At 41.4% G+C, this 23,675-nt stretch overlaps 1 long non-coding RNA gene across 1 annotated transcript; it reads left to right on the top strand.

The window, feature by feature from the left end:
* The first annotated feature begins 116 nt into the window (after nucleotides 1-116).
* On the top strand, nucleotides 117-3,712 carry LOC113974353. Its single transcript, XR_003536530.1, has 3 exons — nucleotides 117-308; nucleotides 2,084-2,278; nucleotides 3,336-3,712. It is a non-coding gene; the product is annotated as an uncharacterized LOC113974353 (long non-coding RNA).
* Nucleotides 3,713-23,675: the final 19,963 nt, after the last annotated feature.

The following is a 23,675-nucleotide window of genomic DNA, read 5'->3' as shown; positions in this document are numbered from 1 at the left end:
AGAACAGCCAGAAACCAGAGAAACAGCAACTCCCCAGACTGGGGTTAAAGTGGGTTCCGTGTTGAGCGTTGTCAATAGGTTCCTTGTTGCTAAGGAAACTATTTCCTTGGTAGCTGCATGTTTGCCACATCTTACTAAATTGGTGTCAATCTCAAGCAAAGAACAATGTGCTGTGGCATCACAAGAAATTAAAACCCAAATAGGCTTAAAGTTTATTAAATACTGACTTGAAACAGCCAAACAAACTGAAAACACTCCGTGGTGACTCATGGAAAAACTCTGCATCACAGTCACCAGCTGGCAAACAGGTGAATGTATTTGTATAGTAAATAGAAATCTTTTGTCTTCTAAAAATTGGAAAGGCAGCCTTTTACAAGAATGCACTTTTTAGCTGTTGAAAACCTCAGGTGATGCACTCCCATGGCAGCTGAATTTGTGAACAGGAATGGATGGGGCACTACGCCATTATTTTTTTCTTTGTACCAATGCAGACCTTAAATCATATTTTTACCTTCTAATATTAATTACTTGGTAATTTACAACCTCAAAGTGGTTAAAGCAGATTCTAAGTGCACTTGTAGAAAATCAGCAATATAAAAATACACCTCACACTTTTGTGCACAATTATCAAGAACAGTTTGTAAGGAAATGATCAAATCTAAATCTATCACTTTTTGTGATGATTGCAGCTCCCTTCCCCTGATCTATCAAATCCAAACCCAAAGAACTCACAGTGTTTCAATATTTGTGATTTTTCCCCAAATGACCCAACAAGTCATTATTTTTTCCCACTCACAAACCCAGACTATGGCAAATTCCTTCTTTTTGGTAATGTTTTTACAACCTTGTAATTCATAAGAAAAGGGCAGTGAACATTTTTCTACACTTAACTGGATTTTAGAATAAGAAAGCAACAGAAGCACTGCAGAACAGAGACTTCTCCAAAAGTGAGATGCTGAAAGGGAACCAGTGCAAAGAAAATCCCAGGAAATATGCCACAACCAAAGCCTTCCATTTTTCTGCTCCTTAGATAAGCCTTAATGCTAACATTAATTATTTGCATGTACCCACATTTGGAATTCTGTTTTCATGTGTCCCAACTACATTGAAACAGTCCCTAGAGCAAAAAACTCAAGGAAAAAAAAATAATGCACTGAAAATAAACAGAAACTACATGGACATTTCTACTATATGGATCATTTAACTACCAATAAAATTTGGGGTTTTAAAGCATTTTTAATAGTATTTAAACCTCTTCTACAATGCGTCTATAAACTCCAGGAAAAACATTTTTCCTCTTCAGAAAGTGCCAAAAGCATAACATGCTATAAAAGCTTGTAGGAAATAGAAGCAAAGGAACAGAAATTAAAGGCAAGAAGTGATCCGTGAGAAATTAGTTTGATTGACAGTAATCCTATTTCACAATGCACTGCAGAGTCTGATGCAGAAGAGCCCATGCACTCCTTGTTACTTTTCTTGGAAAGAGTAAAATATATTCTGCAAACACTGGCAAATCTCTCCTTAATCTACCAGGTTTGCTCTCACTTCTGAGAGTTTCATAGAATCAGAGAATGGTTTGGGTTGGAAGGACCTTAAATCTCATCCAGTCCCACCCCCTGCCATGGGCAGGGACACCTCCCACTATCCCAGGTTGCTCCAAGCCCCGTCCAACCTGACCTTGGACACTTCCAGGGATGGGGCAGCCACAGCTTCTCTGGGCAACCTGTGCCAGGGCCTCCCCACCCTCCCAGGGAGGAATTCCTTCCCAATATCCCATCTAACCCTCCTCTCTGCCAGTGTGGAACCATTTCCCCTTGTTCTGTCACTCCAGGTCCTTGTAAATAGTCTCCCTCCATCTTTCCTGTAACTCCTTCAGGCACTGGAAGGCCACAATTAGGTGACCCCAAAGCTTCTCCTCTCCAGGCTGATCAATCCCAATTGTCTCAGCCTTTCCTGCCAGCAGAGCTGCTCCATCCCTCTGATCACCTTGGTGCCTCCTCTGGACTCATTCCAACAGCTCCATGTCCTTCCTGTGCTGGGAATTTTAACATAATGATGTCAACTTTTTTCCCACTTTGCTCAGGAATCAAGACAACATTGTGCCTGATGCTGCCCATCACCTGGATCTCAGAGAGATCTTGTGTAGCTGCTACTGACAGAAACAACAATAAAGACCATAGTTCTCCTCTCAATTTTCAGTGAACTAAAGAAAACAACAACAGCAATGGACGTAAATATGGTCTGTTCAACATTTGATCCCGTTCCTATTTTCACTAAGGTGAGGAAAAAATCCAAGTAGGACAGGAAATTTAAAACGAAACTATACAGGAGAAAAAACCCACGTGTACATGTTTAATGAGATTGTGAGGGAGGAAGCAGTGAGCAGGAACTGGCTGTGACTCTGGTGCAGATGAGGTAAAGAGCACACAGCTGTTTCAACTTACTCTTGTCCAGACCACCTCTGTTCAACAGGAACTCTGTGTTAGAGGCTTAGAATTCAAGGGAGGTTTGGTGGTGGAATGTAAAGTCACAGCAGAGACGAGCTTTGCCACGTGGGAACAGTTTCTCAGAACACTTTTTGCACAGGGGCAATAAGGTGGATGTGGGATGTAACTGAGCCAGCAGGATCCATGTTTCCTAAACCAACCCTGCTTCATGCAGGAGCACTTCAAACCTATAGGAACTGCCCTGGGAATGTGGTCGTGAGAAACAAGTCTGAATGAACTGCACATGACTGACAGCACACTCAGTGCAACAGAACTAAACCACAGAAAATCATCACAATTCGTGTCTAACTAACTTGGTCTTTCAGATCTTTTCTTTTTCTAGGCATGTTCTAACATTTGAAGCTGTCCTAAAGCCACCACCTTTTCCTGCAGCCTCAGGAAGAGGGCAGGTGCCTTTCATTTAGATAAATGTAACCCTGATTTATCAATAGTGGGTTTCGTGACAGTTACTTTGTGTACCTAGATGCTGTTTGTGGCTGCCTTAACAATAATGAAAATGTATTGTGCTTAAAGTGAATGGTTTTTCAAGTGCTTCTGTTTAATTTGTGTTCTTGGTGTTTTTGTGGATCGTACCTTCAAAACTGATTTGCTCCACAGGAGCAAATCTATCCTGGCCTCTCTTCCACTAATTTAACAGTTTGCTACTTAACACTGGAGATCAGAAATACTATGAGATATGGGAAATAAAAAGTGTATCAGAGGACTTTAATGGGGACATCAAGGTTAATATCTGTCTATGCTCTTTCTTGAGAAACTGCAAGCAAGACATTTTATTGGTTCGGACCCGAGTTTTATGTTTAATTACCTAAAGCATGGTTTCCTTAACAGCCCAGCTCTCCATTGCTGCCATCCAGAGAGGAGCAGAGTCGCTCTGAAATCCATCAGCTGGGACCTGAACCAAAGGTTACACTCTGAACAACAAAGTCAAGCACACCACGCAGAGGGCTGATACGATAGACCCTAACAAAAAGACTTCACACCAGGCTAACACTAATAGGAAACTGCTGAATATTCATTAAGCCCCTCTGAACCAGCAATATTTTAGTTATCGTGAGATCAAACTGCACAGAAGATCAAACAATGAAAAATCATTTCTTGGCACGGGTCCCTCCGACACTTTATTTCCTCACAGCCTGGAACTACAGGGACACGAGAAGTTTCCTGGAACTTCAAAATAAAAGCATTGCAGAGAGCTGCTTGAACAAGGGGAGTATCACAGTGGCATTTTGCTATCATTGGCAGCCTTCCTTGATTATTGACACCCCTGCTCCTGTAACAGCCTGCAGAGCTGCAGCCAGAGCCTCCAGTATTTGTCACTGTCACTTCACAAGTGCTCGGCATTGTTCAGGAAATTGTATGTGTAAAGCAAAACTGCCTGTGCCCAACTCCGACAGGGGAGGGGGCTTGAAACTGAAACAGAGGTTTTATGTGTCCTATTATGTGCCCCAGCAAGAGCCATAAATAATTGTGACAAGGATTTTTTTCTTTTTTTTTTTGGTGTTACATGTGAAAGTCCTTGACTGTGCCTCCTGCTCCAGCTCCCCCCTCCCTCCCTGCACTACAGCTGCCAAGCTGCATGATGATAGATGGCACTATGCAGCAAATGACAGCCCGATAGATTTTTTAGTTTGTGCTTTAGAGAGAATCAGATATGCTGTATAAAGCAATAAAAAAAGCATACTCACAAGGTGGGTTAAAAATAGCTGGCACAGCAGTAGATGAGTTTGCTGTTTATCAAAAAGTTAAATCTTCACATGCAAAGTCCAGGCGATGTGTTAATTTTTTAAAATCTTAGCAAAAGTGGTAATTTTCAAGTGATTTTCGTGGACAAACCTATGAGGTATAATTTTTTCCCCTCTGTCTTTTAATATAGAAAACACTGAAAGCCTGGTTTTAAACTTTTCTGAGTAAGGACAGCACAAAAAACACAAGGGGGAATAGACTTGATCTTTATAATGACATGAAGAAAGTCCTGAATCTGTACAAGGTAAAAGTTGGCTTTCAAATCAGATCTTGAAACATGAGCCCAGACTCCCTGTAAACTTTCAATCATCAAGCCCCTGAAGTCAGCAAGACTCTACTCTGAAATTTGATCTTTTGAGAGCCAATACAGCAAATTATTTTTATCCTTGATAGATCATGTCTGATGAAAAACACATATTTAGGTTTTTATGATCTATTAGCCTCTCCTATTTGCTAATATGTAGTAATTTTGGGGTGAAAAAGCGGCCAGCAACAATGAAAGTGGGAACTCAGATGTGTCAGAGCTCTCAGTGATTGTGGGATGTGCATTCCAGACACAGGTAACCATCGTGGTCATACAGCTATAGGAGGAGAAGGGTTTGCAAATGCCTCTGTTCTGTTCACTGGTAAATCTGACAATTACAGATACATAAGGCAGCAGCTTTTCCTCATGCTAAATATTTTTCAGTGATTGAATGTGGCTGTCTGAAGAACAGGATGTTCCCCTGCAGTGTACCCTGTGCACAGCTGAGATGTGCAAACTTGGAAGTTGTGCTGTCCTTTCCACTGGATGTTCACTTTCCCTGCTTTCCTCTGTGCTTTCTATTGATCCAGAGCCTGTAACAAATGGCCTGGCTTCCCAGCCACCTTGGAAATGTCATGCAGGAGTCAACAAAAATACTCAGTGTATGTTTTATAAAGAATTACAGCTGGCTCTGAATTACTCTGCCTTTCATCTCTGCAAGCCCAGCCTGGTTGCTGTGTATCGATGGATGAGCAGAAGTACCAGGAAATGATTCAATGAGCCAGTGAGTTTCCCAGTTCATGGACATGACAGCCTGAGACATACTTATTCACCCTGCCTCTGTCTCCTCATACACTACACTTGAAGCTGCTCTGTAATTTAAGAGTACTCAGTATATCAGATCTCAACTATTTTTCCCCCCTGATTTCTGATGAATCATGGTAGGAAAGCTGTGGTTTTAGCGCTGGAGGATGTGACATAATGCAAAACAGCACAAGAAGTATATTAAAAAAATATGTCTGTCAGACTTTATATTGCTGGAAGGGGATAATTTGAATTATATGCCCATAATTCAAATTTGGGGATAATTCAACACCCAAACAGATACATTTCTAGCTGTACCCAGCCATCTGATATAATACTGGCTGTTGTTTATTACTCACTCATATGTTGTTACAGCATCACCTCCCCGTGCTATGCTTAGGGGACAGTTTACATTTCCATAATAAAATCTATTTTCTATAGGTTTATAACTCAGTTTACATTTCACAAGGCTGCTGCCTGGCATATGAATTTCAGTTCAATTCCTTTTGGTTTAACTAAAAATGAATTTCAAAATACCTTATTTAAAAAAAAAATAATTAATGCAATGGAGAAGTAGATAATATCACTTCCAAGTCCAAGGAATTCAAGTAACACCCAGCTATTCACTCGAAAAATGACCTGTTAAAGTCCTCTTTACAAGAACCTGATGGATTTAGGACCAAATGGAACTACTTAAATAAGCAGATGTTCTGGCCTTGCCATGTTTAGAGATAAGGGAGAACAGTAATAAAGCCCAACGTTTGAAAGGAGAGAGGGAGCATCTCTTACATGATGTGACAGCAGCAATGCACAGACACACAGCTTGGGTACCTGGTACCCCACCACATAAACAGTGCCCAGGGGCCTCTCAGAGGCTTCCTGGGTACTAAACTCACCAGGGACAGGACCTGAATGGCCTGAAGCTGCTTCAGGGGAGGTTTAGGTTGGATCTCAGGAAAAGGTTCTTCCCCCAGAGGGTGGTTGGGCACTGACCAGGCTCCCCAGGGCAGTGGGCACAGCACCAAGGCTGCCAGAGCCAAGGAGTTTGGCCAATGCTCTCATGGACAGGGTGGGATTGTTGGGGTGTCTGTGCAGGGCCAGGAGTTGAACTGGATGATCCTTGTGGATCCCTTCCAGCTCAGGATATTCTATGATCCTAAATTCAACAAGGGATTGAATCACTGAAGGAACAAAGGCTCCCCCTGACTTCCATGCTGATGTTTCCTTCAGTGCCCAGACTGAGAGGTCTGGGGCAGGTGTAGATGTTATTGTTTAAAGAATAAAACCATAAATACCTACTCCAGTCACCCTGAGAGAGGCATCTAACATTCCTCCACATGCCTCTTCTATTTTCCACACCCTCCTGATTTCCACCACAATATTCTCCGCCCTCACTGCACAATTAAAAGGACCTGTATTAACTTTTTATTTCCCTATCACTTTCCATTTTCTCAGCATTTCTGACTGAGGAGCACTAACCAAAGCTGGAGGAATTGCCTGGGATCCCATCACAGTGCCTGATTTAGTGCTTGCCCACCAGAAGCAATGAACTAAAGACTGAATGTATGTTCCTGCTCAGCGGAAGAACTTCTCCCAGTTTCCCAAAGGTGTCTCTTCCATTTGCTGAAATACCCTGAAATAACAAAATATTCTCAGCCACATAAGCGGAAAATAACTGTCTCTTCACACTGACACCCTTCCTACCTGTGCCCAGGAAGCTGTTACAGCATCAGCTGTGTAGTTACAAGTGTTAAAATGGGGAAACAAAAGGCTTTTCTACCTCAGTGAGACCTGTGGTGTGGGACACGCATGAGAAAATGTGAAACTTGCCTCTAACACCTGTTCACCAGACCATATAATCATGCTTGCTGTTTTTCCTGACTAGTTCTGGAAAAGATAATTATTTATTTTAAATCTATTAGGGAATTTAATGGAAAACAGATAGTTTTGACAAATATAGGGCCGTCTCTTAAATGTAAGGTGTCTGTCTCTGGGTGCAGTGACAACTCCAACCTTTCCCTAACCCCCTTTTTGCCTCTTTCAAACAGTGTTTGCAGTGCTGCCAAGTGGCTGGGAGGATCCAGGGGTTACATGGAAGACAAAGGTAATGCAACTGTACTCCTGATTCTGGGATGTGCCTCCCCCAGATCCCCCTGAGCAGGAAGAATCAGGGAGAGGGGGGCACTGTGGCTCCTTCCCAGGCAAATCAGACCTTTACTGTCTCATTGTGCTCAACAGGAGCAAGGGTTATAAAGCAGGTTTAGGAGCCTGGATGCAACTTTGGAACATTTTAAGCTAGGGCTGGCTCTTTTGGTTCTTACAGTGTTTGTGATCTCAGCCTTCCTGACCAGGGCTCGTCTCAGCCATCACAGATTTTACACAGGTTGATACATGTGTCTCTAATCATCAGAGCCAAACCAGGGTTGCACCTCATAAACATTGTCTTTCTTGGAAGAAAATGTTTTCTTTCAGGTCAAACTGAATCACTGGGCAAGGAAAGAGGGGGAAAAGGGGGGTTTATTATGCATGTCTAGTCTGTCCAAGAAAAGACAGGATTAACAGCTAATTTCCTGCCATTATATTTCAGCCCCAAAGAAAGCTTTTTCAAAGAAATGACTTACATCTCAAAATGACTTAACATCTGCAACGAACAAAGATGAGAATCTCACCAGGACACAGCTTGAATTCTAACTCCTCCTTTACAGCTCTTTCTACTACGGTAGGATGAAGTTGCTGTAAATCTTTCCAAGGAACAAAACCAGCAAACAGTGCCTCTACCTGAGACCAGGGCCCTCTGCCAGGAGCAGACCCCTCAGTCTTTGTTTCCAATCCAGGAGGGTTGCAGGGATGGACTCCACTGTCACAGGTTGTGGAGTTTGGAGCCAGGAGCTGCTTCAGTTCCACGAACACACCTGAGTCAGGTCTCTTGTGATCACATTTTAAATGACTATGGAAGCTGATGGCAATTTAAAACGTGTATCTAATGCTGAAAGTCAGCTCAAGGCATCAGACTGCCTAACCTGCTCCCTAAAAAATCCCCTTGTCCACTTCTGGTGCCCTGACATCCCACCTGTAGACACCTGCCTGTCACCTGCCCACCTCTGTAATCCAAATGTGCAATTGTCCTCATAGAAAGGAGGATGAAGCCACTTGAAAATCTGTTCTCGAGCATCTCAGTCTCATTTTCTTTCTGTAACAGACTATTCTGAGTTCTCAAAGAGATGAAAGAAAGAAAAGCAAGCCCGGAGCACTTTCCCTCTCACCTTAGAACTTTCATTTTTCTTTTCATTCACAGGTTTCAGAAAAGGAGGAGAGAGAAGGAATAAGGAGAAGAACACCCTACATATGACCTGTAACTTTCTGAGAGTCTGGGCAAGTCTCTGCAGGTCCTTCCCCCAGAGGGTGGTTGGCACTGACCAGGCTCCCCAGGGTTTGGTCACGGCCCCAAGGCTGCCAGAGCTCCAGGAGTGTTTGGACAACGCTCTCAGGGACAGGGTGGGATTGTTGGAGTGTCTGTGCAGGGCCAGGAGTTGGACTGGATGATCCTTGTGGGTCCCTTCCAGCTCAGGATGTTCTATGATTCTCTGACCCCCTCCTTAGCCAGCCCTAAATGTTCTGTAAAACCTGCCCCCAGAGCCCTCTCTCACCCAGGGCAGCTGCTCTGCAAGGCTCTGTTGGCCATTCCTGCTCCGTGGAGTGGGACCAGTTGCACATTTATGAATTGGTCCTTTGTAGAAACATCTCTCTCAGCACCTTGTGGTCAGTGGAGCTGTGCCAGTCCCCATCAGCAGCACACGTGAGCCCCACCGTTTTGTCTCAGGCTTCAATAAGATAAATGAGTTTAATTCATCCTTTGTGTAAGTAGGGACAACTCCTAGAAATTGCACCGGAGTTGCATGCCTTGGCTTAATCCCTAAATTCATTCCTCTAAACAAAAATCTGCCTTGACGTCACTGTTCTTATGGCTGTCATTAGTGGGAGTTATTTGTGACATATACACTGTAAAAATTCCCCATCTAATAGTCATCACCAGAAAAGATCACTGAAAGCACTCAGTGATATGGGGTCAGGTCCTGATTGCAGCTCACCACTGCCAATGTGAAAAACAGAGTCTGTGGGGACTTTGGTTCACAAATTACATTTGCTCAGAGCCACATAACAAAAGAAGTCAGAATCTAGATTAATTATCATGATTATCCTCCAACTCAGAAGTCAGTCAGTGCTCAGTCACGGATTTCTTTTTGAAGGCTTACACAATTGCTGAGGGGAGTTTGCAGCTCATGCACACGAACCTCCAAATATGCACAAAGGCCAATAAATAAAATAAAACCAAAAAAAATCTTAATTCCAAAATTAGTGAAAAAGCAACACAGTGAGAGCTATGTATTTAACTCTTCCCCACACACACAGAAAGTTGCTAGGGAACGAGCCAGCGCTCACAAACTGCCACTACAATTACATTTACAAAGAGCTGACAAGGATTGACCTTTGCCTACTCCTTCCTGTCTGCCTTTTACCAGGCATGGAAAAGCCTGGTGGCTTGACAAACAGATTTGATGGGCACATTTGCAGACAGCAGGCTGTCTGGAGGGGTGAGCCAGCCCTGTTCCACGAGTCTGCTAAGAACTGAAGAAGCTTTTAAGAGCTCCACGACTGTCAGGGTTGAGCTCCAGGAAAAGGTGGGCTTTCCTTCATGAAGCTTTTCCATACTTTTTGGAAGTATGAAATTTGTTTAGTGCTTCCGGCCAACGCCTGATCCAATAGTTTTGTCACCAATTAATAAAATTGCAGTATAATTCCTGGAAAAAAATTAAATAAAGGCTCATATTACCAAAAGTGCATGTGGAAAGTTTGCCAGTGCTCTCACAAGTGGAAGCTGTGAGTTTGCACGAAGTTGCAGGGGTTGTGCATGAACATTGTTGTGTTGAAGTGGGACCCCAAATTCCACCGAAAACCCTGAAGATATGCATAAAAAAACTTGTGCATATTTAGTATCATCAGCTAAGAAATTCTGTGCCATTATCTGTATATTTTAATAATTGCAACTTTCAATGGTAGTGACATAAAAACAATTACTTTTTGAAATTCCTCCGTGTATCTGCATTTGAAACTACACAGCCATTAAAAACAGTCTGTCGAATTAAAGGTTGTGCAATTAATTAAGTGCAAATCCTGTAAAACTGGACCAAGGAGAAAATTCATCAAATGGGTGAAATATGACCTATCTTGTCCAAAAGACAAATATGTTTAAACAAAATATGAAAATTGATGACAAAATTACTGGTAGCAAAATGCACACAGAGCAAATATGAGACAGCTGTACTTGGATTGAGCATGGGAGGTTCACCCCTACAGAATTTGTGATTCATTATCTCCACTGCCTTGTAAAACTTTTCCTAGTTAATCTCCAAAGTACGGCCTTTGTATCTATGATAATAAAAATTCTCAATAAAACCCCATATAACTGTTTAGCAGTGATTTAGTGCCCCTCTCCAGAATCAGATTAAATCTGTTATAAATTGGATGTGGGCATCCAGCAGAGCTTTTGCTCTGCCACTGGGAATCTCTGCCACCCAAAAGGGACTCCTGCTTCCAACCAATGACCTGGTCCTGCTGGTGTGACCCACGTGGGGACAACCACCAGTGGTGCCCCTGGGTCTGTCCAGGGCACTGGAGTTCACAAGGGAGACTCGTAGGTTGTATCCAGGTTGGCCTCTGCTCCCAGGGAACAAGGGACAGGATGAGAGGAAACGGCCTCAAGCTGTGCCAGGGGAGGTTCAGGTTGGACATCAGGAGGAATTAGTCATGGAAAGGGTTGTCAGGCATTGGAAGGGGCTGCCCAGGGAGGTTTGGAGTGCCCATCCCTGGAGGTGTCCAAGGAAGGACTGGACCTGGCACTCACTGCTCTGGGCTGGGGGACAAGTTGAGGATGGGGCACAGGTTGGACTCAGCGATCCTGGAGGTCTCTTTTAACCTCTGTGGTTTTGTGTCTTCTTACTTAAATATTTGCTACCAGGCAGGAACAGAGTCCTCCCAACTTTGACAGCCAGCAACTGGATGTCTGGGCCTTGTTTAAGCCACATGACCTTCACAGGCTGAGTATTGATAAACCAGGTCACCATGTCCTGGTTGATCTTCGTGCATAGGAACTAAATTTTAAAGGATTTTACTGTCAAAAATAAAAACAACCTCAAAATGAGACTTTTTCTAATTTACCCACAGCAACCCATTGACAAGAAGAGCTGTAGATTCTCTGCCTGACACAACTTGAAGGTACTTTTTCAGTATCTCAATAAATTCTTTAAGAAATAAGGCAAGAGTTGTCTCCTGTTGCCAGTTTTGGGCACAAATCTCCCTGCAGGAATATCAACAACTTATTTGCCAATGGGCTCTGACTGGAAACCAGTGGCATATGGGGAGCAGAGTTTTCCTAGTCACATTTAATTTAGCATTAAATATTAGTTAGATTGGACAAAAATAAGACAAAGAGTAAAGGATAAGAATGGTAAGAATATTAATATATGAAAATCAGGGAAACAATAGGTTATATATATTTAATAAAGAGGAAAACATCACAAAAAATGTCTGGGGGAAGGTCCAGCTGGGATGGACTTTTCCCTGAGGACAGGAATACCTAAAGGGTTCAGGACTATAATTTTTAAGCAAAGAGAAGGTTTTCCTTCAGCAAACCAAGGAGTAGAGAGTGAACCACCTTTGCTCTGCCTCATTTTTTCTTGCAGCCCAAAGGACCCAACTGTGCCAGACAGAACCTGAGAGAAATCAATGCACAGACAGGGAATTCTGCCAAGCAGGGACTCCAGATCTTCTCTGAGGAAATCCCTCAAACACAATTAAAACAAGCCTACTCATATTTCCACATTCTCTTCCTGAGGGACACGTGCACAGTCCATGATTCCGGAGGAATTCCCACCGCCAGGAGCTCCGACTGCAGGGCCGTGTTTGGAAGGTGGGTGTGTGGGACCTTCACGTGTTGTATCACACGTGTGGGACCTTCACGTGTTGTATCACACGTGTGGGACCTTCACGTGTTGTATCACACGTGTGGGACCTTCACATGTTGTATCACGTGTGCCCCACATTCCAAGCAGGTTTAAGACTCCACAAATCAAACTCCAATTGGGAAGTGGATGGTGGGGAGGAGGAGGACTGCAGGGAATGCAGGAACACAGCCTGTTATTTTCATATTAAGATGTAATGGTGCCATTAAAGTTAAAACCACTGTTAAACTTGATTGAGTAAATTAGTTAATTAACCATAGCATCTAATGCATTCCTCCAAGGCATACCTCAGTTCCTCGAGATAGAAGCCTGATAGAATTCCAGTTGTACATTATCCTAGCTGTGAATTTTAGTATGATTACACTCCTGGAGTGACTTACTGTTTGTCAATGAAGAATGCAAGCTGTCTTTTGAATCTGAAGTTGATTAAAAATTAGCAGGGAAAAAAATGGATGTATTTCCTTTTTTACTTATTTGCTTTTAAGAAACTTTTCACTTCTTTTTACTCTTTCTCTGCTCTTCCTTGGAAAAATTTATCTTAAAACAAGTTAGAGGTGGAACATTTTGGTCATCAGTTAAGATTAAGGAAGGAGGATTTAGTTCCATCCTGTCACAGTAGAACAACTGAAGTCCTGTTGTACCACAGCCACTGGTAATGGAAATTCTGCTTAGATTCCCACTAGTTTATCCACACTGGAGCATTAGTCCTATTTATATGGTTAAAGGTCTAAGAAGCACTAATTCATATTTAGAATAATTTTGCTGGTACAAAGTTGCATCTGCAGATATAACTTACACTAAAGCACAAAATGATCTGGGTTGAAACAACATGCCAAAAGTATCAGAGCTTTCAAAGAACTCAAAGGAAAGGTAATTAAGATTTGTCAGATAGGACTTTTGAATATAATAATGTAAATTCTTAGTCAAACACCTTTTTTTTTTTCAGCAAAAAGGGCCACAAAACTCGGATCATGAATTTTATCTCTTCCTACCTAATTTACAAATAAGGTAGAATGATTTTCTGATATAGAAATGCCATCTGAGCAAGAAGGTCTCTTATATGGAAATACGTGTTGGATTAGGAAACAAAACACATCTCTATCAAGGTAGCAGACTATAAACTCTATCAAGATATCTGACTATAAACTGAGCATGTTTTCCTTTATTATTTTATTTTCAAAGCAGTTGGGGGAGTCACCCTGTTGTTCCAAAATCCTAACACGTTTCCAGAAGAAATGTAGTTTCAACAGAAATTTTTAATCCTTAACATTTTTCCTCCTTAGAATTGCTCAAAACTTTCCCATCAAAATAAAATTTTCACAAAAAAACCCCAAACAAATTGCATGTCAACATTTCTGCTCCCATTTTTCTACGTTTCCCAACCAGTCCATTGTAACACAACCACTCAAGGTGTGTTGCACATCCCAAAATACTCTTTTTGTGTCAGGAATGCTGACTTTGACTCCCATAGGACCACACAAATGACCAACCAACTTATTTTAGATCTTTTAAATGGATGACTGGCCATTTTCTAATTTTTTAAAGCATCACACTGCCCCTGAGATGTTCTCCCCAGTCTTCCCTGCCTTGGGGAATGCTTCATTTCGAAAACATTAGAACACAATCATGACAATTCCCCTATGAAAATATAGCTAATTTTCTGCTTTAACCAACGTAAAATTGATCTCTCAAGCTCTGTTTCACATGATCTCTTTGCAGATCTTTCTCCTTTTCCTTCCCTGCCACACCCAATAAAGAAGATTCCCTAAATGAACTCCTCTTTCTTTTTATTTTCATTTCTGTGTAAGGATGAGCTCAGTGCACAGTGCAAATGTGACAGATTTCACCCTCTGTCTCCCAAATATCCCAGAGGTCATCACAAATCTGAAGGACAATTATTCAGATTTCCATGTTTTCTGCACCACAAACTGTCTCCATTTACTGAACCTCCCATCCATTGTTTCTATACCTTACATATGATAAACGTGCTATTTTTTCATTTAATTTTGGTGGTTTTTTTTCATTGTCTACTTGATACAAACAAAGGATTTTCCTGAAGGTCAAGGTATTGATCTAAATCAACCCAAGGGGCTCATTCCCATCCAGTGACAGATGCAAGGTACCTGTGGGATAATGGACTCGTGGGAATGGAAAGGACAGGGAGGAGGATCTTCAAAGGATACTGCTAAAATTGCAGCATTATTGAGTTATTTTTCCTTTCTCTCTTCTTGAGCACAAAAATGAAACTGTAAAGACAACATGCAAAGAATTTGGCTGTGAGGGGTCTTACCATAGCAGACCCGTGAATTAATAAAGAAGTAGAGATACCTGACCATTCTCTGTGACATGGACTCTGCAGTCAAATGTTAAGATCCTGACCCGATATCCAAATTCTTCCTAAAATTAGAAGCCATGTAATGACAAGATTTGGCTGAGCTGAGAGAGGAATTTGCTGAAGAGGAGATTCCCTCTTGAATAATTAAGTAACTCACTCTTCTTGCTGCTTTTCTCCTTTCCTCATCAGATTTCTGGGATATGGAAGGAAGTAACATTTTCCTTCCAGTCCTGATGAGATAATACTGATGATCTAAGGAATTTCTTGCTACTCTCACGTATTCAATAAGGCATCTGAGATTAGTGGCTAAAGTCAGCTAATTTTACCAAATTATAGCAGGTAATTGATTTAGGGATAGGTAGGTTTGACTCAACTTTTATTCTGATCTTTAACATCATCAAAGAAATATTAATTTATTCTGTCATTACCAGACAATAGTGTTACATGTTTAACTACTCAAGTAAAAAAAAAATAAAGATGCAATATCTGTGCTGTTACCTGTATATTTGTGCTCGTGACTCTTTTCAGAAACATGTTCCTGGATTTCTGTTTAATGAGGTTTCACTGAGTAGTTATAAGGAATATAGTGGGAACAAGGAAGGATGATGGTATGGATGGAGGGGTGATCAGAGAGGATGCACAGACACGTATTAGAAAAAAATAAAGGTCAACTGATCCTAATAATGGTGTATCAGTGTGTACACAACAACACAGATCAGGTGAGTGCTCCACCCTCAGTTATAGTCTTTCATCTCTGTGTTAATTGTCTTATCAATTTAGAAATTTTTTGTGCTCTGCTTGGGAGAAACTTTTGAACTGTCTTGCTTCTCTCAGTCACCTTTTATAATTCCTCCCTCAGAACACCCTCTTTGCTGGACAATTTGGTTTCAAAGGATCCTCTTTCTTGGTCCTCCTTCCCTCCTGGCACCTTCCCTCTAGGCCAACAAGTTCAGCCAGATGCCTTCAAGGCAACAGGTCTAATGTTCTCATTTGCTGCCTCTGTCTCAGCTTTGTCTCTTTTTTTTTTAATTTTAATTTTTTAACACAGCCTCTGACAGCTGTTCTGCTCTCTCTTCTCAAGCAGCTTGTAACCAACTGGCTAAAACATAAACCCCATGTTCTTTCCAAGATGATTTACCCCTCTTTTATCACTGTCAACTCTACCACCTTCTCAGACATTTGATATCCTTTTCTAGTCCTTTCTCACTGTCTCCTCCACGCTGGTACCCCCACAGTGCTGAACTCCAGGCAGTAAATGCTGCTGCTGCCCCTGATGCTCTGTTATTCTTCTCACTGTTGTAGAGCTGGTGGGAGTTTAGTCTGCTGGACACAGGGGTCATTGCAAAGTCAGTAGCCAGGAAAACTATGTTAATCCATTAAAGTCTTCAGAGTTTACTATCTGGGAAATTCCACGCTCTGTGGCACCTCAGAGGATTGCTCACCATGCATTACACCCTCTAATGGCATCCTGAGGAAGAAATATATATATATATGTATACATATATCTATATCTGACTCCATCTCTGAAGCAGAGCTTTAGGAAAACACATAAAGCTGCTGATTTTCCTGGCTTTCCCCTTGTGTTTAACAATAGAGAGCACAAAAGTCTTTGTGCAGCTTGGCCCAGCACTCAGGACTGGGTGCAGACACTTAGTCCTGTCTATATCAGAACCCAGTTTTGTTATAATATGTCAAAACCAACATGCAGGGATAGAACTACATAATAAAGAGTTTGTCCTAAACAAGTTTTACAGTTTTCATCGATATTTAATAATAGTTGAAAGAATTATTGTTTTCTAATTTAAATATCTACAGTAGCTCTGAGTACCAGTTTACTCTGGCTCAATGAAATGCAAATTTTGTAAAATCCAATCCATCAAGCAGAAATTTTACTACAAAAGGGTTTCAGAGAAATAATAGCTGTCAGCTAACAATTAATGCACCCAACATGCTTAAGTACTGCACTGAACTTTAATGAAAGGTTACCGAGTCTGTTAAATTGCTTCATATCTTGTAAGACTAAAGTTAAGCAAAAATTAACATCAGTGTTCTGGGAAAAGAGCATGCAAACAAAATTCACCTTAATGATGGGGGAGTGTAATGTTTCCACTGAATATTTTGAACTATGATTCCATTAGAACACTGTCAAAAACTGAATAATTTAACTCCGTTTCGTGTTCAGAACAAACACGTTTTGGGATTTCATCTGAAATATTTCCACAGCACATGTGAACATACATGTATATTTAGAATCATGTACAGTTCTCAAATATCAGCATAAAGGTGCCCTGGAATTGTGGTCTTTGGTATTTATTTATTTTTATTTATTTATACTTTTTACTTATTTATGGCCGTTGGCCCTTGCATTCTGATAAAGGCTGATTTTACCAGCTGGAAAAGTTCATTTCAAAGCGAGGTATTGCACCCAGCACCCCATTTTGCTCAAGGTTTCATAGTGTTTTTTGTCCTCTTAGCACTCTGAATACCAGGCACTCTCCTTTGCTGAGCTCTTATAAACATTCCCACACTTTAAGTAATACTTGGCAGCTTTACTACTGTTGTCAGGAACTAAAAGGTGCAATAACCCCATACACAATACAAAAGATCAAACCATCAGATCATAACTCATTCCCAAAGGGCAGCCCAGTAAAAGTGATAAAGGAAACCACACTCCAAGGACTTCCTCAGGCCACTGCCCTGGATCATTAGGGTACTGATACTGCTCATCCCTTGCCAGAAGCACACACTTGCTCCTTCCCTGATTATCTTCCAGCCCTGGCTCTCCCCCTGCTCTCCTCTCCAGGTCATCCCTGCCCTTAGCTGAAGGAGCAGAGGATCCTATTCCAATGGACAGCTGTTTAAACCCTTTGACTATCACTCTGCACCCTTAGTATCAAACTTTTAAATAGGAATATTTCAGAAAACAGTGCTCGCCTTCGCTACATCACCACCTGAGCAGAACTGCAGGGAGCATTTGTTTAAGGACATGCATAAGAAGTAATCAAGCACAGATTTAACTGAAAAAACAGCAGCCACCCCTCCAAATTAGAGACCAGATGAAGGCCCAGGCAGAAAAATGAACCTGAGAAGCAGAGACACATGGAATGGACACATGGAGATGTGAGAGCACTGAGTACTGTGGGGTGAGGTTGCATGTGTGTGACACGCATTGTGTGGAAAAGAAGAAATAGCAAACATGGTACAAATAGGAGACCTGGTCCTGTTTGAGGCCAAGCAGCCACACTTGCATGGCCTGAAGCTGTTTCCCCACCAGTGTTTCCCAGTTCTGTGCTGTGGCTGCTCAGTTCCCTGTTGGTGTGGGCAGGATTAGCTTTTGTCCTGTGCACGGGTAGGATGAGCTTGTATCTGCATCATAGTTCCATACTTGTAACCACAAACTAAGTGTTTTTCTATGAAGACCTCTATCAAAGCTTGTGTTCAACAGGAAAATAAGATTTCTCCTTTACAATACCCACGTTGAGGACAGTGGTGATGACAGCCCCAGACTGGACTCTGTGGAGAGGCAGCTCAATCAGAGCAGTAAGGCAGGAGCATTTTGGGGAGTGCCAATGCTCAGAAATACTCTAATGGACATTTTCCTCCCTTTCCCTATTTATCTATCAGTAGGACAATTAGTAGCCTCTATAAACAAACAGAAGAAAAATCACAGACCATCGAGCCCAACTTCTGACCCGTCACCACCTCGTCAGCCAGACCAGAGCACCAAAAAAGAAAAAGAGAAAAAAGAGGAAAAACCCAAGACAGACACTGTGAGTACACATGCTTAAGTCTGGTCTTGTGCTCCTCCGGGGTCTCTAACATCAAGGTGACAGAGGAATCTGAGGTGCACTTTGGCAGTGAGGTTTAGCACTACCTGTGCTGTGTCCCCCCTGGATGAACTGAAGGCTTCATGTTCCAGAATGACAAATTCAGCATCTTTCACGCTCACTAAATTCACTTAAATAAGTCTCTGTTTTATGGTTCCCATCCCAGAGCTGTTTGTGTGTGCCCTTATCCAGGTCTACCCCAATTCATGGGCACATGGAATGGTCCCTTTAATGCAGATGTGGGAGATGTAAAATACAACTGATACAACAACCCACCCCCACTTACATATTTCCTTGAGATTCTCTCCGCTATATTCATGAAAAATGATTTACAAAATACAAATAGATTTTGGCATGAAGTAAGCTTAAATTGACTGCTTTCTATCAGGAATTAATATTAACCAGAGCTTGTCAGTTACTAAATATTTATTTTAGGAATACATACAGCCTCTGCTTTCATGTAGGTTAAGCTGTAATCTTTGGCTTGTCAGTTCCAGGATATAGCAGTGGATAAATCATGCACTCTTGAACTGATAGATGTCAGAGCCGTTGTATACAAATGGAGGGATATGTCAATGAACACCCTAGTTTAGGTTACATTTACTATAAACATTGACATTCCTTTGCAATGAGACCATTTGCTGGCTAAGCAGTCACAGCTTCACAGGATTTGATGCTTTTGTGCTCAATCAGGTTCTAATGATTTCAGATGTTTGCAATTAATGAACCATTAGATTAATTGGTTGAGTATGGAAAGACTGGTTTAAGAATTGGGTCAGAACCACAGACAAGCTATTACCTGAAGTGACAGCAGTCACCAGAGGCAAACCAGTGAGAAATTGAATTAATGATTTTTCACCCTCTCTTTCACTTTTGGCAAAAATTAGCACTGGGCCGGTGTTTAAACAGAGAGAAAACTACAAGTGTGAGGGGCAAGGGGTGAAAAAAGAAACATTCTCATCATCCCTCATCTCTCAAAATGGAGGAGCTCAATCTCCACCTCGCAGAGTCCCTGTTGAATATAAAGAAGTTGCCATATTTCTTTTGGATCCTCCAAATCCCCCCCAAAGCTTTCTTCCAAAGTCAGTGTGTAATATTAATTATAGACCACATAGGGCACCTTAGTGAGATGATTAAATGTGCTTCAGAAGCATGGGAAGAAATCAGCCCAGCCTCAATATATGATCCTGGAGGCCTGGGAGAAGCCCCAGGGTGCCATCCTTTAGCCAGTGTACACAAGGACGTTTACTCCCAGTAGATCTCTGCTGCTTAAATTCCAACAGTGTGACAAGTTATCGCAACCAGGTGATGGCACTTCAGCTGAATCTGTAATTTCAAAGAGTAACATTAACCCTGGATGTTCAACATAGTTTTTGGACCTTTTCTCTTTTCAAAAAAAAAAAAAAAAGTGTATTCCAATGAGATTTTCTCTCGTTTCATGGGGCAGTACTTGGAAAAATCAGGTGTGGTGGTGGCTGTCATTGTGTGCACTTCACAGGGGAGTGTTCACATGCTTTTAGAGAAAAAAAGGAGCAGAATGCAGCAATCCTGTGAACTAACACAGCCTGGGCTCAAAGAAAGCAAAAACATGTTGCACTTTAAAAATCATGGGGTGTGTTGGTTCCTTAATCCTGCATTGGGTGGATTCAGCATTACAGTTCATGGCTGGAATGCAAGTTAAATAGTGGGAGTGATCATCTTCCTTCTCTCCCACTGACTCTCCATAGACTTGATCCATTGAAGTTGCAGAAGGTATTTCTGTTACAGCCAGAGTGTTTGGGATATGGCTTTAAACTGCCTTGGATAAGTTATGTATCCTTTTGTGGTGCAGTTTTATTCTTGGTATAATGAAGCAGTCAACAGACACATCTTCAGATAAAATAAGCAACTTTTTAGCTTTGTCATTATTCCACAAGGAAATGCAATTATTCTGGATCCTTTTGTCCTTTTATTTCCCTAAATTCTAACTTATTGCAACAAAACTGAGATGTGCTGTGTGGTTTTGGGTTTTTAGAGCAAGAGACTTGATGGAGGAAAAAATAAATTCTGCATTTAAGGCATTTTAAGTGTGGATTTATATAAATTTCAAGTGTTCGATGCAGATCTGCTTTTGGAGATGAAAGGAATCTCAGAACTTGTAATTTTTACAAGTGAAATGTCCCACTGATTTCTAAATAATACCTTGTATTAGAGCCATGACTTCAATGCTGCATATTAACACCCATTTCAACATTTTTGCTTGTGCCTGATTTATGTGGATAAAGTTGGGTGTATAAAATGTTCCCAATTTTCTATAAGAATTTAGAATCTGATTGTAAATAAATCTGGCAAAACGGGGAGACAAAAAGAGCTTTTTAAGGTTTTCTGTCTTAAAATGAAACCAAGCCCAATGAGGCAATGGGAGACCTTTCACTATATTAAAGATTTTGAGAGAGCAGAATAAAAAAACCAGTGTATTTTCACATGTATAACCCATGTGATCTCTAAATAACAGGTGCCTGACTGTCAGGTAAGTTGAAATAGAACCAGGGCAATTTTATTCCATAGTTCTCTATTCCCCAAGGACTGTCCTGTTCCTGTTCTCAGTAACTGCCCCAATTCTCTTAGTTGTTTTCTTCTCTTTTTCCCCCCTCTGTACCAGGAATCCTCCACCCAAAGCTTCAGAAATTGCTGCAATCACAGTTATTTTGGTGGGTAACAGTCAAGAACGTGAGTAATAAATGTGACAATGATGTGATCAACCTTAACAACCCCCCGTTATGAGATATTTAAGACCTGCAAAGCAGCTCTTCCTTTCTACTGTTTTCTACTAATATATCATATTTATGAGACAGACAAGGCCAAAGAGAGTCGATGAGACTCCCTCCATTGACTTGAACAGTCTGGAAGAGTCATCCGGGATAAATGCACAACTAATCCTATTTACCTGAGTATTCCCAATTAATATCAGTCAGATTACTCAAGTATAAAAGAGCTTTCAGAGTGAGGATCACTTGGCTGAATAGGAGCTTCTTTCTCCCATCTAGAGTATAACAAAGTCATTCCGTGGGGGAGTGTGTTAGGAAGGGAGAAATGCAAAACTTCCAGAGATACAATCCCTTACATGGAGAACAAAGGATATAAATGGGAATCATTAAAAGGCAAAAAACAAAACCAGAACCTCTAAAGGCACTGTAAATAAACCCCTGTAATTATGCATCACAAAAAAAAAAAGTCAACTGCAAATGGTTCAGTAATCTCATTATCAAGCTTACTAATAATCATTGCAATATTCTCCATCTCCCCTAAGATAATGAGCAGCACGGTGGATGCTGCAAAAATAAATAAATAAACACACAAGCAACGATTTCTCATCTAAATATTTAACAAAATGGATGGGCTTGCCTAAAGGTTTGAGATTGAACCACAGTGTAACAAATTTTTAATTTGCACTATTTTCCTAGTTTTAAAGAGGGAGAAAGCTCAGCTCATCTGAGAATGGAGCTTAAACTAAACAACGCTTTCGTGACAACCTGAAAATAAAGAAATAAAACATTTTAAAATATTTCAATGCTACAAAATTAGCCTAAGTTAAAGGCAACAATTAGTAAACAACTTTGTCATATTCAGAACAGCATCTTTCCCATTAACATTTCTATAGTTCCCCAATTACATTATAAATCAAAAGTAATACAAACAGACAATGTAATAATGAGAACACATAGACTGCATCAAAAATTAAGATACCAGCTTTTTCTTTACTCTTGGATCATTCTGTTAACTCGTCCTAGTTTACTTTCCTGGCAGCAAGAGAACAGGCAGAGAGAGGGAATTTCCACCCTGGTGAACAACTCCTAAAATTGGACCTGAAAGTAGTCAGAAAGGCTAAGAAATTTTCTGCTGAAGTGCAGGCCATGGCATTTTCATTTCCCAGCTTCTCTCTCTGCTCTGGATAGGGAATTAGCAGGGAAGGCAAGTCCCAAAGGGATTGTGGTGTTCCCAGGCACTGCAGAAGCGTCTCTTGGTTGACCACCAACCCCCTTCTCTGTGCCTTCCTTCCACCTCACCAGTCTCTCCTCCCGCTCTGGGGGTGACTCTCAGGTGAAACTATCCTGGCTACAGAAAGGACCTTTAGAGTCAAACTGGAGTGATCCATAATATTCCAGATTTTCTCCTGCAGAGGGACAAGAAGGGAAACAAACTGTCCCTGAGCACAGAGTCCTGTGGGGACACAGGGCAGGGCAAGAGCAGCTCATGCCTTTGCTGCACCTCTGAGTTTGATGCCTTGGCACCCCAGCTCAGCTCACTGCGAGTGCACTTGCTCAGTATCTCTCAGCTCAAGTGCTCTGGGTTTTTTAGGGTTTCTTTTTGCTTATCTGCTACATTTCTGTCATATCCATTTACTACAGTGCCGTCCTTTGACAAGGAAGAATTTTAAAAAATGACTAGAAACGGTTCTGGCAGTTGTGAGCACAAGTGATTCCTCAAAAGAGGAAAGCAACTGACTGAGGAAACAGAGAAGCAGAGCAGGGAAAGAATTAGAGGTCTTACACCAAGATTAGAGATAAAATTGGGTCTTCGTAGTGTTTCAAGCACATCAGCTTGATTAGAAACAGGCTTGCACACAGGATGAAAGCACAAGGGTGTGGACAGAGAAGCACAAATATGTTAAAATAAATGCAATTAACTATCAATGTTTGTCTTAATGCACTTCTGAAAACATCACTGCTGCTAATAGAGAGGTGCACTGTACAAGATAGAGAAGGAGATTAAATTACGTATTGTTCCTTTAACACTTTCTTCAGTTAAATAACATAATATTTTCAAGGTTACTGTTAAAATAACAGGGTTGTCCAGCGGAATTTATTCCCACTGGTGTTTGTGTACTGTATATATTTATACCACATGAGCAGCCCATAAATTCTGCTCATAAATGCTGTTATCTCCAGTGCTGGCAGTTTCTCATTTTTATGGTGGTATAACTTTAAGGTGTGGTGTGTGTCCCGTTACACCTCATTGCCTGCAGCTTCTGCTGCCCAATTAGGCTCTGCTCCTGCTCAGCTCCTCGTTCTCCCTGATGTCACTTGTCCCCATCCACACCACACCAGCACAGCCCCATGAGCTTGGGCACCTTCCTACTCAACCCCCAACAACCCCCAGCTCCATAAAAATTCTGTCTGACCACCCTTAGACACCCAGTCTCCCATCCTGGTTGGG

Source organism: Neopelma chrysocephalum, unplaced genomic scaffold, assembly GCF_003984885.1.
Source record: "Neopelma chrysocephalum unplaced genomic scaffold, ASM398488v2 Primary Assembly neopelma1_119, whole genome shotgun sequence".
Classification (NCBI taxonomy): Eukaryota; Metazoa; Chordata; class Aves; order Passeriformes; family Pipridae; genus Neopelma; species Neopelma chrysocephalum.
Note: the sequence above shows the minus strand (reverse complement) of the source record. Positions and strands in the feature narration are given on the sequence as shown.